General features: G+C 37.5%; 1 pseudogene; it reads right to left on the reverse strand.

Moving 5' to 3' along the window:
- On the reverse strand, nucleotides 1–17,333 carry LOC129778517 (FAS-associated factor 2-like; annotated as a pseudogene).
- Between the last annotated feature and the right edge of the window lie 905 nt (nucleotides 17,334–18,238).

Here is an 18,238-nt window from a genome sequence, read left to right on the forward strand (position 1 = left end):
CTATGCGTTCAGATCGGCTACGAGCAGCACTTCGCGGTTTTTCAAACCCGCCTCAACTAATGTGGGCAACGGATCTTCTGTTGGAGCACACTGTAATACCCGCTTCGGAAAGTTAGTGGTAATTTCGAACGAGTCCGGTGCCTCCGGATGGCAGAAAATAAAATTATGTACATCTTAAAAGCAAACGAATGATATAGTCATACAGTTTCCTATAGCAAACAAATATCTTACCTGTGGGGTGTGGGACGCAAGGAATCTCCGTTCTAACCGCAAACCACTCGGTAGTTTGAAGACTATGCTGATCGTGCCGGGTGCTCCCGGCTCTGGCTCGGAAGGCACTTGAGAAGCTAATTCCGTTTTGAGCATCTCGATGTTTTGCAACCTCTGCATCTCAGCTAGCTTATCGGCTTCGATTGCCTGTTGAGCCGCCAAAGCTTTTTCGAGTTCCTTCTGTTTCCGACGTTGTTTCTCCTGGACCGCGCGTAGCGACATTTGGTATGCATCATCCTGCTGTTGGCGCAGTGTTTGTGTGAGATCTCTTTCCAATCGATCCTGGCGGGCTTGATTGTGCCAAACTTCATTGTCATTAACAACGGTTTCCATGCGTCGTATCAGTTCTTCGTCGGTTTCCATGCGTCGTATCACAGGCCCAGTACAGCATCCGCCTATTGACGTATTCGATGACCTGAGCGTTAGAAAGCGTGTCTCGGCAAAACGTGTTCGCCTCCGTGCTTGACTCGAAATGCAGATATACTAAGAGAAGTTTGAACTCACGCTTGGCGTCGTTCAACGCTTGATTTTTCGTTGTAAGTCTGAGTGAATTTCAGCACATCGCCCAAAGGGTCGGTTACAACTGTAATGATTGAAGTCATTATTCAGAAATGATCCGTTAAACGCCGCTCATGTGTACTCACTTCTTTCTTTGTCCTTGAAAATGTTCAGAAATGCGGCCACGATCGAGGATAGTGTGCTGTAACAGAAATTGAACACGTAGTTGCCCACAAAACCAATCATTCCACCCACACCGGACGGTACGGTGGCTCCCGGTCCGCGCTGGGCTGCGAAAACATGCTGCAGGAAGCGATCGTTCACGACCTGTGGCGCACCGGATTCAGAAGCGTACGCAGATGGACGCCCTCCCGTATATTCAAATGCTCCTGGAAAGCTACCTCCAGATCCCACTGATGACGAATCAGAATGTCCCGGCATACATTAATATCCTCCAGACCGGTTATATGCTGGAATTTTAATACTTTTTCCGTCTGTTCATTCGATAGGCCATCACTGTCCATGATTAGAAGGCTACTTCAGCTGTCAGGTAAGCCTCTGTGTTTCACTGTGTCTCACCAGATTGAGTGCAGCTGGTGAAAGAGAACAATTTGAATTCGTCATGGTTAATACTGTCAGCATAGTAATGTTGGTACATAATTCACTATCCACATCCAAGAATCACGAGCTTATTTCAAATCACATTCAAAACGAAGTGACATAACTTTTTCAGTTGACCGGTCAAGAATCGAAGCAATTTTATTAATGCTGACTGCTAGTGTAGGTAAATTATTGTAAATCATTCTATACCTTCATGTTCAACGTAATCCTACATGAAGCACTTTGATCGGTGTTTTTCGCTGAAGAACCACATAATTTCTGGGAGAAAGGGATTTTCAAGCTGTGTGAAAAATAATGTTTCATGAAACAGAAAAACAACAACACAAGAAATGATGTCAGAATGAAAAAAATGTGCAAAAGTAGGCTGGAAATCATATTTTGAGTTTTTATTTTCAATCAAAGCAAACATTTTGTTTATACGTTGCCTTTTCTCACTGATGATTATAACTACATGAGAGAAGCAGTTATAATCACCGGAAGCATCCAAAATGAAGCGAGGACTAGTTGCATCGAGGATTCCCACAGGACCGAGGATAGCTAAAAGCTCTTATCCCCGTCAGAAGACTGGAGATGGAGCAAAAAAAGGTCTTCAATCGGAGAATAGACATCGGGAATGGTTCTCGAACTACAGCGACTCGAACGAAGAAAGGATTGAGGATGAATCTCCACCACAGTTAATTCCCAACGACGCCCAGGTATGGTTTTGGAACTACAGTGATATGAACGAAGGATGGATAGAGGACGAAACACCGCCAATGCTTGTTCCCAGTGACACAAATCTTGTCGATGACGACGAAGAAGTGTGTGATTGGGAACCAAACAACATGTCCGAAATTGAAGATGCCATTTTTAGGAGGATAAAGACCGAAAGAGAGCTCTGGAAATTGAAGGCAATGAACGATAAGCTTCAACAGGAGAATCGGCGGCTAAAGGCAATGAGAGGAGTGAGTCTCATTAATCGTTGTTGCTTCAGGTTCCTCCTGTTTGTGGTAGGCGAGGTGGCGGAATCAGTATTTCATTAATTCTAAATTAATCATATAAACTAAATTATGAAGTGGTGATCGTGTGTTATTGTGTTGTGTTGAGTTGTTTTATTGTGCGTGTTTGTTATATTTGATTTTCTTGTTGCGAGTTGTTCTATTGTTATTGCGTTCTATGTTATTGTTGCTGTTCGTTTTTATTACCATTTCGTATTGCAGGATCTACTTTGACTTTAATATGAGTTTAGTTGATTTTTGGTTGCCTTGTTTTGCTTTGTTGTTGATTGTCTTGTTTTCATGTTCGTATTTATTGACTTTTTAGTAATTAGAAATTGATTATGGATTTTTGGTTGGGTTTTTCGTTGTTTATTTTCTGTTGCGGATTTTAATATTATATTTATAGGTTAATATTATTCATATTATATATTGTTATTATACATTTGAGATATTGATCATATGTTTTTTATTCCGATTTTTCGATAATGATTTTATTAATGTTTTTTTTACTTGCATGAAATGTTCTGAGCTGCTGGTCAAAAAAGTTCAAGGCTTCAAGTCAAGTAACCACAGAGGATATATAATGTAAGTATTTATTTACGACTGAAACGATTTGCAAACAAATTTGAAGTAACATTATTCTTCTTTGTCACTTATAGACTCTAGGCGAATATCCTGGCGAATCCTGAGAAGCGTAGGATCAAGCGTAAAAAAATTGGTATGTGATTTAAGTATTTATTTCATATATATGATTTGCAAATTTATAAAAGGATTATTCCTTATACACAGATGGAAGACCACACCGAGGGATGGACTTGGACTTAAGCAAAGATGAACATTCACCCCCATTAGGAATTTTCCTGTTTGAATTGTTGATTAAAAGAAATTTGGCCGAATTGAAATAAAGTATTTTAAAATGTATTCTATGCTGTTTCAATAGCTGCTGAAGAAACCAAATCTGACTGATTCCAACTAAAGTATTTCAAAATATTCTATGCTGTCTTATTACAAAAAATTGCACCTGTCGCTCATAATTTCGGTTTAATTGTTCTTCATTGTCTTCGGTTGCGTTGTTCTCTCGTCGTTGATTTGTATAAATTAATGAGGAGTGTGTTGAGAGTAATGTGTAGAGAATAAGGTATAGAAAATAGAGTGAGTAGAGAAAGTAGACAGTAAAGAGCAGAGAGTAAACAGTAGAGAGCGTAAAGAGAGTAGAGTGAAGAAAAAAGAGTACAAAAAAAAAAGAGAGAAAAAAAGGATAGAGAGTAAAGATTAGAGAGAGTGAGAGCAAAGAATTGAGAGTACAGAGTAAGATCAAAAGAATATAAGGAAAAAAGGGTCGAGAGCAAACAGTAGTTAGTAGAGAGAATAGAAAGTAGAGAGCAAACAGTAGTGAGTAGAGAAAATAGAGACTAAAGAGCAGAGAGTAAACAGTAGAGAGCATTAAGAGTGTAGAGTGAAGAGAAAAGAGTACAAAGAGTAGAAAGCAAATAGCAGACAGTAGAGAGAAAAAAGGATAGAGAGTAAAGATTAGAGAGAGTGAGAGTAAAGAATTGAGAGTACAGAGTAAGATGGAAAGAATGTAAAGAAAAGAGGGTCGAGAGCAAACAGTAGTGAGTAGAGAGAATAGAAAGTAGAGAGCAAACAGTAGTGAGTAGAGAAAATAGAGACTAATGAGCAGAGAGTACACAGTAGAGAGCATAAAGAGTGTAGAGTGAAGAGAAAAGAGTACAAAGAGTAGAAAGCAAATAGCAGACAGTAGAGAGAAAAAAGGATAGAGAGTAAAGATTAGAGAGAGTGAGAGTAAAGAATTGAGAGTACAGAGTAAGATGGAAAGAATGTAAAGAAAAGAGGGTCGAGAGCAAACAGTAGTGAGTAGAGAGAATAGAAAGTAGAGAGCAAACAGTAGTGAGTAGAGAAAATAGAGACTAAAGAGCAGAGAGTAAACAGTAGAGAGCGTAAAGAGTGTAGAGTGAAGAGAAAAAAGTACAAAGAGTAGAAAGCAAATAGCAGACAGTAGAGAGAAAAAAGGATAGAGAGTAAAGATTAGAGAGAGTGAGAGTAAAGAATTGAGAGTACAGAGTAAGATCAAAAAAATATAAAGAAAAAAGGGTTGAGAGCAAACAGTAGTTAGTAGAGAGAATAGAAAGTAGAGAGCAAGCAGTAGTGAGTAGAGAAAATAGAGACTAAAGAGCAGAGAGTAAACAGTAGAGCGCGTAAAAAGTGTAGCGTGAAGAGAAAAGAGTACAAAGAGTAGAAAGCAAATAGCAGACAGTAGAGAGAAAAAAGAATAGAGAGTAAAGATTAGAGAGAGTGAGAGTAAAGAATTGAGAGTACAGAGTAAGAAGAAACGAATGTAAAGAAAAGAGGGTCGAGAGCAAACAGTAGTTAGTACAGAGAATAGAAAGTAGAGAGCAAACAGTAGTGAGTAGAGAAAATAGAGACTAAAGAGCAGGAAGTAAACAGTAGAGAGCACAAAGAGTGTAGAGTGAAGAGAAAAGAGTACAAAGAGTAGTAAGCAAATAGCAGACAGTAGAGAGAAAAGAGAATAAAGAGTAAAGATTAGAGAGAGTGAGAGCAAAGAATTGAGAGTACAGAGTAAGATGAAAAGAATGTAAAGAAAAGAGGGTCGAGAGCAAACAGTAGTTAGTAGAGAGAATAGAAAGTAGAGAGCAAACAGTAGTGAGTAGAGAAAATAGAGACTAAAGAGCAGAGAGTAAACAGTAGAGAGCGTAAAGAGTGTAGAGTGAAGAGAAAAGAGTACAAAGAGTAGAAAGCAAATAGCAGACAGTAGAGAGAAAAAATGATAGAGAGTAAAGATTAGAGAGACTGAGAGCAAAGAATTGATAGTACAGAGTAAGATCAAAAGAATATAAAGAAAAAAGGGTCGAGAGCAAACAGTAGTTAGTAGAGAGAATAGAAAGTAGAGAGCAAACAGTAGTGAGTAGAGAAAATGGAGACTAAAGAGCAGAGAGTAAACAGTAGAGCGCGTAAAGAGTGTAGAGTGAAGAGAAAAGAGTACAAAGAGTAGAAAGCAAATAGCAGACAGTAGAGAGAAAAAAGGATAGAGAGTAAAGATTAGAGAGAGTGAGAGCAAAGAATAAAGAGTAAAGAGTAAAGATTAGAGAGAGTGAGAGCAAAGAATTGAGAGTACAGAGTAAGATCAAAAGAATATAAAGAAAAGAGGGTCGAGAGCAAACAGTAGATAGTAGAGAGAATAGAAAGTAGAGAGCAAATAGTAGTGAGTAGAGAAAATAGAGACTAAAGAGTAAAGAGTAAAACGTAAAAAGTAAAATGAAAAGTGTAGGGTCTAAAGAGAGTACAAAATAGAGAGTGAGAGCCCTCGCGGACCACAGACATTTTATTGGTCGATAGTTTGGTCGTTTCCTTAATCATTATGGAGATTTGTATATGGGTACATTATACGGATTCAGTATTTTTTTTGTAAAATTTGAGCTTCAAACCAAGGCAACCCGGCTGTTTAGTTGGCTTGGTTGGGCTAACAGTCCAACCCGACCAAACTATAGACCGTTACAAATTCTGCAATCTGCGAGAGCTCTAAAGCGTAGAGTATAAACAGTAGAGATTAGATAAACTAGAGGGTGAAAAGAGAAAATGAAGGGTACAGAATGTGTAGAGCAAGAGAGTAAAGAGTATAGAGAAGAGAGAGTGAAGATTTGATAGTAGAGAGTAGAGAAAGTAACGTAGGAAAACGAGTGAAGAATAAACCGGGCTAACTGCGGTTGGATGGTTCTGGCTAAGCACACTGTGGAAATTGAAAAACACAAGATTCTGGAGTTCAAATTTTCTCTTATATTTCACTAATTACGCATCACTTGGTAAACCACTTTGTCGTTGGTAGTTAGGAAAAAACTGGGATGATGAACCACGTTGTGCGCTGTTTTTATGTTTGTCAGATGTTGGTGGGGTGATTGTCCTGTAGGCTCCGCTCGGCTCGCTCGGATGCTGTTCGTTTGTAATGTTGTAACTCCATTCATCTCGCTCTCGCGCGTTGCGGGGTGATACGATGGAATGAAATGGAGAGCAATTGCTTCGAGTAGTGAATGGAAAATTTCTGTTACTGACAAAATAGAGGATTTCAATTGATTTGTTCCTACATCTCAAAACACGTAAGCGCTCGCTACACGTGGCGCGAACAAAGAGTACAACATAGAGCTATGGTAAAATATAGTAGAAAAAAGAAATTAAAACGTATACAGTAGAGTGTAGAGAGGGTAGAAAAAATTCAAAAGAATATTAAGAAAAAAGGGTCGAGAACAAACAGTAGTTAGTAGAGAGAATAGAAAGTAGAGAGCAAACAGTAGTGAGTAGAGAAAATAGAGACTAAAGAGCAGAGAGTAAACAGTAGAGAGCGTAAAGAGTGTAGAGTGAATAGAAAAGAGTACAAAGAGTAGAAAGCAAATAGCAGACAGTAGAGAGAAAAAAGGATAGAGAGTAAAGATTAGAGAGAGTGAGAGTAAAGAATTGAGAGTACAGAGTAAGATAAAAAGAATATAAAGAACAAAGGGTTGAGAGCAAACAGTAGTTAGTAGAGAGAATAGAAAGTAGAGAGCAAGCAGTAGTGAGTAGAGAAAATAGAGACTAAAGAGCAGAGAGTAAACAGTAGAGCGCGTAAAGAGTGTAGAGTGAAGAGAAAAGAGTACAAAGAGTAGAAAGCAAATAGCAAACAGTAGAGAGAAAAAAGGATAGAGAGTAAAGATTAGAGAGAGTGAGAGTAAAGAATTGAGAGTACAGAGTAAGATGAAAAGAATGTAAAGAAAAGAGGGTCGAGAGCAAACAGTAGTTAGTAGAGAGAATAGAAAGTAGAGAGCAAACAGTAGTGAGTAGAGAAAATAGAGACTAAAGAGCAGAGAGTAAACAGTAGAGCGCGTAAAAAGTGTAGAGTGAAGAGAAAAGAGTACAAAGAGTAGAAAGCAAATAGCAGACAGTAGAGAGAAAAAAGAATAGAGAGTAAAGATTAGAGAGAGTGAGAGTAAAGAATTGAGAGTACAGAGTAAGAAGAAACGAATGTAAAGAAAATTAGGGTCGAGGGCAAACAGTAGTTAGTACAGAGAATAGAAAGTAGAGAGCAAACAGTAGTGAGTAGAGAAAATAGAGACTAAAGAGCAGAGAGTAAACAGTAGAGAGCGTAAAGAGTGTAGAGTGAAGAGAAAAGAGTACAAAGAGTAGAAAGCAAATAGCAGACATTATAGAGAAAATAGGATAGAGAGTAAAGATTAGAGAGAGTGAGAGCAAAGAATTGATAGTACAGAGTAAGATCAAAAGAATATAAAGAAAAAAGAGTCGAGAGCAAACAGTAGTTAGTAGAGAGAATAGAAAGTAGATAGCAAACAGTAGTGAGTAGAGAAAATAGAGACTAAAGAGCAGAGAGTAAACAGTAGAGCGCGTAAAGAGTGTAGAGTGAAGAGAAAAGAGTACAAAGAGTAGAAAGCAAATAGCAGACAGTAGAGAGAAAAGAGAATAAAGAGTAAAGATTAGAGAGAGTGAGAGCAAAGAATTGAGAGTACAGAGTAAGATGAAAAGAATGTAAAGAAAAGAGGGTCGAGAGCAAACAGTAGTTAGTAGAGAGAATAGAATGTAGAGAGCAAACAGTAGTGAGTAGAGAAAATAGAGACTAAAGAGCAGAGAGTAAACAGTAGAGAGCGTAAAGAGTGTAGAGTGAAGAGAAAAAAGTACAAAGAGTAGAAAGCAAATAGCAGACAGTAGAGAGAAAAAAGGATAGAGAGTAAAGATTAGAGAGAGTGAGAGTAAAGAATTGAGAGTACAGAGTAAGATCAAAAGAATATAAAGAAAAAAGGGTTGAGAGCAAACAGTAGTTAGTAGAGAGAATAGAAAGTAGAGAGCAAACAGTAGTGAGTAGAGAAAATAGAGACTAAAGAGCAGAGAGTAAACAGTAGAGCGCGTAAAGAGTGTAGAGTGAAGAGAAAAGAGTACAAAGAGTAGTAAGCAAATAGCAGACAGTAGAGAGAAAAGAGAATAAAGAGTAAAGATTAGAGAGAGTGAGAGCAAAGAATTGAGAGTACAGAGTAAGATGAAAAGAATGTAAAGAAAAGAGGGTCGAGAGCAAACAGTAGTTAGTAGAGAGAATAGAAAGTAGAGAGCAAACAGTAGTGAGTAGAGAAAATGGAGACTAAAGAGCAGAGAGTAAACAGTAGAGCGCGTAAAGAGTGTAGAGTGAAGAGAAAAGAGTACAAAGAGTAGAAAGCAAATAGCAGACAGTAGAGAGAAAAAAGGATAGAGAGTAAAGATTAGAGAGAGTGAGAGCAAAGAATTGAGAGTACAAAGTAAGATCAAATGAATATAAAGAAAAAAGGGTCGAGAGCAAACAGTAGTTAGTAGAAAGCAAACAGTTGTGAGTAGAGAAAATAGAGACTAATGAGCAGAGAGTAAACAGTAGAGAGCATAAAGAGTGTAGAGTGAAGAGAAAAGAGTACAAAGAGTAGAAAGCAAATAGCAGACAGTAGAGAGAAAAAAGGATAGAGAGTAAAGATTAGAGAGAGTGAGAGTAAAGAATTGAGAGTACAGAGTAAGATGAAAAGAATGTAAAGAAAAGAGGGTCGAGAGCAAACAGTAGTGAGTAGAGAGAATAGAAAGTAGAGAGCAAACAGTAGTGAGTAGAGAAAATAGAGACTAAAGAGCAGAGAGTAAACAGTAGAGAGCGTAAAGAGTGTAGAGTGAAGAGAAAAAAGTACAAAGAGTAGAAAGCAAATAGCAGACAGTAGAGAGAAAAAAGGATAGAGAGTAAAGATTAGAGAGAGTGAGAGTAAAGAATTGAGAGTACAGAGTAAGATCAAAAGAATATAAAGAAAAAAGGGTTGAGAGCAAACAGTAGTTAGTAGAGAGAATAGAAAGTAGAGAGCAAACAGTAGTGAGTAGAGAAAATAGAGACTAAAGAGCAGAGAGTAAACAGTAGAGCGCGTAAAGAGTGTAGAGTGAAGAGAAAAGAGTACAAAGAGTAGTAAGCAAATAGCAGACAGTAGAGAGAAAAGAGAATAAAGAGTAAAGATTAGAGAGAGTGAGAGCAAAGAATTGAGAGTACAGAGTAAGATGAAAAGAATGTAAAGAAAAGAGGGTCGAGAGCAAACAGTAGTTAGTAGAGAGAATAGAAAGTAGAGAGCAAACAGTAGTGAGTAGAGAAAATAGAGACTAAAGAGCAGAGAGTAAACAGTAGAGAGCGTAAAGAGTGTAGAGTGAAGAGAAAAAAGTACAAAGAGTAGAAAGCAAATAGCAGACAGTAGAGAGAAAAAAGGATAGAGAGTAAAGATTAGAGAGAGTGAGAGTAAAGAATTGAGAGTACAGAGTAAGATCAAAAAAATATAAAGAAAAAAGGGTTGAGAGCAAACAGTAGTTAGTAGAGAGAATAGAAAGTAGAGAGCAAGCAGTAGTGAGTAGAGAAAATAGAGACTAAAGAGCAGAGAGTAAACAGTAGAGCGCGTAAAGAGTGTAGAGTGAAGAGAAAAGAGTACAAAGAGTAGAAAGCAAATAGCAGACAGTAGAGAGAAAAAAGGATAGAGAGTAAAGATTAGAGAGAGTGAGAGTAAAGAATTGAGAGTACAGAGTAAGACGAAAAGAATGTAAAGAAAAGAGGGTCGAGAGCAAACAGTAGTTAGTAGAGAGAATAGAAAGTAGAGAGCAAACAGTAGTGAGTAGAGAAAATAGAGACTAAAGAGCAGAGAGTAAACAGTAGAGCGCGTAAAAAGTGTAGCGTGAAGAGAAAAGAGTACAAAGAGTAGAAAGCAAATAGCAGACAGTAGAGAGAAAAAAGAATAGAGAGTAAAGATTAGAGAGAGTGAGAGTAAAGAATTGAGAGTACAGAGTAAGAAGAAACGAATGTAAAGAAAAGAGGGTCGAGAGCAAACAGTAGTTAGTACAGAGAATAGAAAGTAGAGAGCAAACAGTAGTGAGTAGAGAAAATAGAGACTAAAGAGCAGGAAGTAAACAGTAGAGAGCGTAAAGAGTGTAGAGTGAAGAGAAAAGAGTACAAAGAGTAGTAAGCAAATAGCAGACAGTAGAGAGAAAAGAGAATAAAGAGTAAAGATTAGAGAGAGTGAGAGCAAAGAATTGAGAGTACGGAGTAAGATGAAAAGAATGTAAAGAAAAGAGGGTCGAGAGCAAACAGTAGTTAGTAGAGAGAATAGAAAGTAGAGAGCAAACAGTAGTGAGTAGAGAAAATAGAGACTAAAGAGCAGAGAGTAAACAGTAGAGAGCGTAAAGAGTGTAGAGTGAAGAGAAAAGAGTACAAAGAGTAGAAAGCAAATAGCAGACAGTAGAGAGAAAAAATGATAGAGAGTAAAGATTAGAGAGACTGAGAGCAAAGAATTGATAGTACAGAGTAAGATCAAAAGAATATAAAGAAAAGAGGGTCGAGAGCAAACAGTAGTTAGTAGAGAGAATAGAAAGTAGAGAGCAAACAGTAGTGAGTAGAGAAAATGGAGACTAAAGAGCAGAGAGTAAACAGTAGAGCGCGTAAAGAGTGTAGAGTGAAGAGAAAAGAGTACAAAGAGTAGAAAGCAAATAGCAGACAGTAGAGAGAAAAAAGGATAGAGAGTAAAGATTAGAGAGAGTGAGAGCAAAGAATAAAGAGTAAAGAGTAAAGATTAGAGAGAGTGAGAGCAAAGAATTGAGAGTACAGAGTAAGATCAAAAGAATATAAAGAAAAGAGGGTCGAGAGCAAACAGTAGATAGTAGAGAGAATAGAAAGTAGAGAGCAAATAGTAGTGAGTAGAGAAAATAGAGACTAAAGAGTAAAGAGTAAAACGTAAAAAGTAAAATGAAAAGTGTAGGGTCTAAAGAGAGTACAAAATAGAGAGTGAGAGCCCTCGCGGACCACAGACATTTTATTGGTCGATAGTTTGGTCGTTTCCTTAATCATTATGGAGATTTGTATATGGGTACATTATACGGATTCAGTATTTTTTTTGTAAAATTTGAGCTTCAAACCAAGGCAACCCGGCTGTTTAGTTGGCTTGGTTGGGCTAACAGTCCAACCCGACCAAACTATAGACCGTTACAAATTCTGCAATCTGCGAGAGCTCTAAAGCGTAGAGTATAAACAGTAGAGATTAGATAAACTAGAGGGTGAAAAGAGAAAATGAAGGGTACAGAATGTGTAGAGCAAGAGAGTAAAGAGTATAGAGAAGAGAGAGTGAAGATTTGATAGTAGAGAGTAGAGAAAGTAACGTAGGAAAACGAGTGAAGAATAAACCGGGCTAACTGCGGTTGGATGGTTCTGGCTAAGCACACTGTGGAAATTGAAAAACACAAGATTCTGGAGTTCAAATTTTCTCTTATATTTCACTAATTACGCATCACTTGGTAAACCACTTTGTCGTTGGTAGTTAGGAAAAAACTGGGATGATGAACCACGTTGTGCGCTGTTTTTATGTTTGTCGGATGTTGGTGGGGTGATTGTCCTGTAGGCTCCGCTCGGCTCGCTCGGATGCTGTTCGTTTGTAATGTTGTAACTCCATTCATCTCGCTCTCGCGCGTTGCGGGGTGATACGATGGAATGAAATGGAGAGCAATTGCTTCGAGTAGTGAATGGAAAATTTCTGTTACTGACAAAATAGAGGATTTCAATTGATTTGTTCCTACATGTCAAAACACGTAAGCGCTCGCTACACGTGGCGCGAACAAAGAGTACAACATAGAGCTATGGTAAAATATAGTAGAAAAAAGAAATTAAAACGTATACAGTAGAGTGTAGAGAGGGTAGAAAAAATTCAAAAGAATATTAAGAAAAAAGGGTCGAGAACAAACAGTAGTTAGTAGAGAGAATAGAAAGTAGAGAGCAAACAGTAGTGAGTAGAGAAAATAGAGACTAAAGAGCAGAGAGTAAACAGTAGAGAGCGTAAAGAGTGTAGAGTGAATAGAAAAGAGTACAAAGAGTAGAAAGCAAATAGCAGACAGTAGAGAGAAAAAAGGATAGAGAGTAAAGATTAGAGAGAGTGAGAGTAAAGAATTGAGAGTACAGAGTAAGATAAAAAGAATATAAAGAACAAAGGGTTGAGAGCAAACAGTAGTTAGTAGAGAGAATAGAAAGTAGAGAGCAAGCAGTAGTGAGTAGAGAAAATAGAGACTAATGAGCAGAGAGTAAACAGTAGAGCGCGTAAAGAGTGTAGAGTGAAGAGAAAAGAGTACAAAGAGTAGAAAGCAAATAGCAAACAGTAGTGAGAAAAAAGGATAGAGAGTAAAGATTAGAGAGAGTGAGAGTAAAGAATTGAGAGTACAGAGTAAGATGAAAAGAATGTAAAGAAAAGAGGGTCGAGAGCAAACAGTAGTTAGTAGAGAGAATAGAAAGTAGAGAGCAAACAGTAGTGAGTAGAGAAAATAGAGACTAAAGAGCATAGAGTAAACAGTAGAGAGCGTAAAGAGTGTAGAGTGAAGAGAAAAGAGTACAAAGAGTAGAAAGCAAATAGCAGACAGTAGAGAGAAAAAAGAATAGAGAGTAAAGATTAGAGAGAGTGAGAGTAAAGAATTGAGAGTACAGAGTAAGAAGAAACGAATGTAAAGAAAAGAGGGTCGAGGGCAAACAGTAGTTAGTACAGAGAATAGAAAGTAGAGAGCAAACAGTAGTGAGTAGAGAAAATAGAGACTAAAGAGCAGAGAGTAAACAGTAGAGAGCGTAAAGAGTGTAGAGTGAAGAGAAAAGAGTACAAAGAGTAGAAAGCAAATAGCAGACATTATAGAGAAAATAGGATAGAGAGTAAAGATTAGAGAGAGTGAGAGCAAAGAATTGATAGTACAGAGTAAGATCAAAAGAATATAAAGAAAAAAGAGTCGAGAGCAAACAGTAGTGAGTAGAGAAAATAGAGACTAAAGAGCAGAGAGTAAACAGTAGAGCGCGTAAAAAGTGTAGAGTGAAGAGAAAAGAGTACAAAGAGTAGAAAGCAAATAGCAGACAGTAGAGAGAAAAAAGAATAGAGAGTAAAGATTAGAGAGAGTGAGAGTAAAGAATTGAGAGTACAGAGTAAGAAGTAACGAATGTAAAGAAAAGAGGGTCGAGGGCAAACAGTAGTTAGTACAGAGAATAGAAAGTAGAGAGCAAACAGTAGTGAGTAGAGAAAATAGAGACTAAAGAGCAGAGAGTAAACAGTAGAGAGCGTAAAGAGTGTAGAGTGAAGAGAAAAGAGTACAAAGAGTAGAAAGCAAATAGCAGACAATATAGAGAAAATAGGATAGAGAGTAAAGATTAGAGAGAGTGAGAGCAAAGAATTGATAGTACAGAGTAAGATCAAAAGAATATAAAGAAAAAAGAGTCGAGAGCAAACAGTAGTTAGTAGAGAGAATAGAAAGTAGATAGCAAACAGTAGTGAGTAGAGAAAATAGAGACTAAAGAGCAGAGAGTAAACAGTAGAGCGCGTAAAGAGTGTAGAGTGAAGAGAAAAGAGTACAAAGAGTAGAAAGCAAATAGCAGACAGTAGAGAGAAAAAAAGATAGAGAGTAAAGATTAGAGAGAGTGAGAGTAAAGAATTGAGATCTTACTTTTTTTTTATATTCATTTGATCTTACTCTGTACTATCAATTCTTTGCTCTCACTCTCTCTAATCTTTACTCTCTATCCCTTTTTCTCTCTACTGTCTGCTATTTGCTTTCTACTCTTTGTACTCTTTTCTCTTCTTTCTACACTCTTTATGCTCTCTACTGTTTACTCTCTGCTCATTAGTCTCTATTTTCTCTACTCACTACTGTTTGCTCTCTACTTTCTATTCTCTCTACTAACTACTGTTTGCTCTCGACCCTTTTTTCTTTATATTCTTTTGATCTTACTCTGTACTCTCAATTCTTTGCTCTCACTCTCTCTAATCTTTACTCTCTATCATTTTTTCTCTCTACTGTCTGCTATTTGCCTTCTACTCTTTGTACTCTTTTCTCTTCACTCTACACTCTTTACGCTCTCTACTGTTTACTCTCTGCTCTTTAGTCTCTATTTTCTCTACTCACTACTGTTTGCTCTCTACTTTCTATTCTCTCTACTAACTACTGTTTGCTCTCGACCCTTTTTTCTTTATATTCTTTTGATCTTACTCTGTACTCTCAATTCTTTGCTCTCACTCTCTCTAATCTTTACTCTCTATCATTTTTTCTCTCTACTGTCTGCTATTTGCTTTCTACTCTTTGTACTCTTTTCTCTTCACTCTACACTCTTTACGCTCTCTACTGTTTACTCTTTGCTCTTTAGTCTCTGTTTTCTCTACTCACTACTGTAAGCTATCTACTTTCTATTCTCTCTACTAACTACTGTTTGCTCTCGACCCTTTTTTCTTTATATTCTTTTGATCTTACTCTGTATTCTCAATTCTTTGCTCTCACTCTCTCTAATCTTTACTCTCTATCCTTTTTTCTCTCTACTGTCTGCTATTTGCTTTCTACTCTTTGTACTCTTTTCTCTTCACTCTACACTCTTTACGCTCTCTACTGTTTACTCTCTGCTCTTTAGTCTCTATTTTCTCTACTCACTACTGTTTGCTCTCTACTTTCTATTCTCTCTACTAACTACTGTTTGCTCTTGACCCTCTTTTCTTTACATTCTTTTCATCTTACTCTGTACTCTCAATTCTTTACTCTCACTCTCTCTAATCTTTACTCTCTATCCTTTTTTCTCTCTACTGTCTGCTATTTGCTTTCTACTCTTTGTACTCTTTTCTCTTCACTCTACACTCTTTACGCTCTCTACTGTTTACTCTCTGCTCTTTAGTCTCTATTTTCTCTACTCACTACTGTTTGCTATCTACTTTCTATTCTCTCTACTAACTACTGTTTGCTCTCGACCCTCTTTTCTTTACATTCTTTTCATCTTACTCTGTACTCTCAATTCTTTACTCTCACTCTCTCTAATTTTTACTCTCTATCCTTTTTTCTCTCTACTGTCTGCTATTTGCTTTCTACTCTTTGTACTCTCTTCTCTTCACTCTACACTCTTTACGCTCTCTACTGTTTACTCTCTGCTCTTTAGTCTCTATTTTCTCTACTCACTACTGTTTGCTCTCTACTTTCTATTCTCTCTACTAACTACTGTTTGCTCTCGACCCTCTTTTCTTTACATTCTTTTCATCTTACTTTGTACTCTCAATTCTTTGCTCTCACTCTCTCTAATCTTTATTCTTTTTCTCTTTTCTCTCTACTGTCTGCTATTTGCTTTCTACTCTTTGTACTCTTTTCTCTTCACTCTACACTCTTTATGCTCTCTACTGTTTACTCTCTGCTCTTTAGTCTCTATTTTCTCTACTCACTACTGTTTGCTCTCTACTTTCTATTCTCTCTACTAACTACTGTTTGCTCTCGACCCTTTTTTCTTTATATTCTTTTGATCTTACTTTGTACTCTCAATTCTTTGCTCTCACTCTCTCTAATCTTTACTCTCTATCCTTTTTTCTCTCTACTGTCTGCTATTTGCTTTTACTCTTTGTACTCTTTTCTTTTCACTCTACACTCTTTATGCTCTCTACTGTTTACTCTCTGCTCTTTAGTCTCTATTTTCTCTACTCACTACTGTTTGCTCTCTACTTTCTATTCTCTCTACTAACTACTGTTTGCTCTTGACCCTCTTTTCTTTACATTCTTTTCATCTTACTTTGTACTCTCAATTCTTTGCTCTCACTCTCTCTAATCTTTATTCTTTATTCTCTTTTCTCTCTACTGTCTGCTATTTGCTTTCTACTCTTTGTACTCTTTTCTCTTCACTCTACACTCTTTATGCTCTCTACTGTTTACTCTCTGCTCTTTAGTCTCTATTTTCTCTACTCACTACTGTTTGCTCTCTACTTTCTATTCTCTCTACTAACTACTGTTTGCTCTCGACCCTTTTTTCTTTATATTCTTTTGATCTTACTTTGTACTCTCAATTCTTTACTCTCACTCTCTCTAATCTTTACTCTCTATCTTTTTTTCTCTCTACTGTCTGCTATTTGCTTTCTACTCTTTGTACTCTTTTCTCTTTACTCTACACTCTTTACGCGCTCTACTGTTTACTCTCTGCTCTTTAGTCTCTATTTTCTCTACTCACTACTGCTTGCTCTCTACTTTCTATTCTCTCTACTAACTACTGTTTGCTCTCAACCCTTTTTTCTTTATATTCTTTTGATCTTACTCTGTACTCTCAATTCTTTACTCTCACTCTCTCTAATCTTTACTCTCTATCCTTTTTTCTCTCTACTGTCTGCTATTTGCTTTCTACTCTTTGTACTTTTTTCTCTTCACTCTACACTCTTTACGCTCTCTACTGTTTACTCTCTGCTCTTTAGTCTCTATTTTCTCTACTCACTACTGTTTGCTCTCTACTTTCTATTCTCTCTACTAACTACTGTTTGCTCTCGACCCTCTTTTCTTTACATTCTTTTCATCTTACTCTGTACTCTCAATTCTTTACTCTCACTCTCTCTAATCTTTTCTCTCTATCCTTTTTTCTCTCTACTTCCTGCTATTTGCTTTCTACTCTTTGTACTCTTTTCTCTTCACTCTACACTCTTTACGCTCTCTACTGTTTACTCTCTGCTCTTTAGTCTCTATTTTCTCTACTCACTACTGTTTGCTCTCTACTAACTACTGTAGAGAGTAGAGAGTACTCACTTCTTTCTTTGTCCTTGAAAATGTTCAGAAATGCGGCCACGATCGAGGATAGTGTGCTGTAACAGAAATTGAACACGTAGTTGCCCACAAAACCAATCATTCCACCCACACCGGACGGTACGGGGGCTCCCGGTCCGCGCTGGGCTGCGAAAACATGCTGCAGGAAGCGATCGTTCACGACCTGTGGCGCACCGGATTCAGAAGCGTACGCAGATGGACGCCCTCCCGTATATTCAAATGCTCCTGGAAAGCTACCTCCAGATCCCACTGATGACGAATCAGAATGTCCCGGCATACATTAATATCCTCCAGACCGGTTATATGCTGGAATTTTAATACTTTTTCCGTCTGTTCATTCGATAGGCCATCACTGTCCATGATTAGAAGGCTACTTCAGCTGTCAGGTAAGCCTCTGTGTTTCACTGTGTCTCACCAGATTGAGTGCAGCTGGTGAAAGAGAACAATTTGAATTCGTCATGGTTAATACTGTCAGCATAGTAATGTTGGTACATAATTCACTATCCACATCCAAGAATCACGAGCTTATTTCAAATCACATTCAAAACGAAGTGACATAACTTTTTCAGTTGACCGGTCAAGAATCGAAGCAATTTTATTAATGCTGACTGCTAGTGTAGGTAAATCATTGTAAATCATTCTATACCTTCATGTTCAACGTAATCCTACATGAAGCACTTTGATCGGTATTTTTCGCTGAAGAACCACATAATTTCTGGGAGAAAGGGATTTTCAAGCTGTGTGAAAAATAATGTTTCATGAAACAGAAAAACAACAACACAAGAAATGATGTCAGAATGAAAAAAATGTGCAAAAGTAGGCTGGAAATCATATTTTGAGTTTTTATTTTCAATCAAAGCAAACATTTTGTTTATACGTTGCCTTTTCTCACTGATGATTATAACTACATGAGAGAAGCAGTTATAATCACCGGAAGCATCCAAAATGAAGCGAGGACTAGTTGCATCGAGGATTCCCACAGGACCGAGGATAGCTAAAAGCTCTTATCCCCGTCAGAAGACTGGAGATGGAGCAAAAAAAGGTCTTCAATCGGAGAATAGACATCGGGAATGGTTCTCGAACTACAGCGACTCGAACGAAGAAAGGATTGAGGATGAATCTCCACCACAGTTAATTCCCAACGACGCCCAGGTATGGTTTTGGAACTACAGTGATATGAACGAAGGATGGATAGAGGACGAAACACCGCCAATGCTTGTTCCCAGTGACACAAATCTTGTCGATGACGACGAAGAAGTGTGTGA

This window comes from Toxorhynchites rutilus, chromosome 3 (genome assembly GCF_029784135.1).
Source record: "Toxorhynchites rutilus septentrionalis strain SRP chromosome 3, ASM2978413v1, whole genome shotgun sequence".
NCBI lineage: Eukaryota > Metazoa > Arthropoda > Insecta > Diptera > Culicidae > Toxorhynchites > Toxorhynchites rutilus.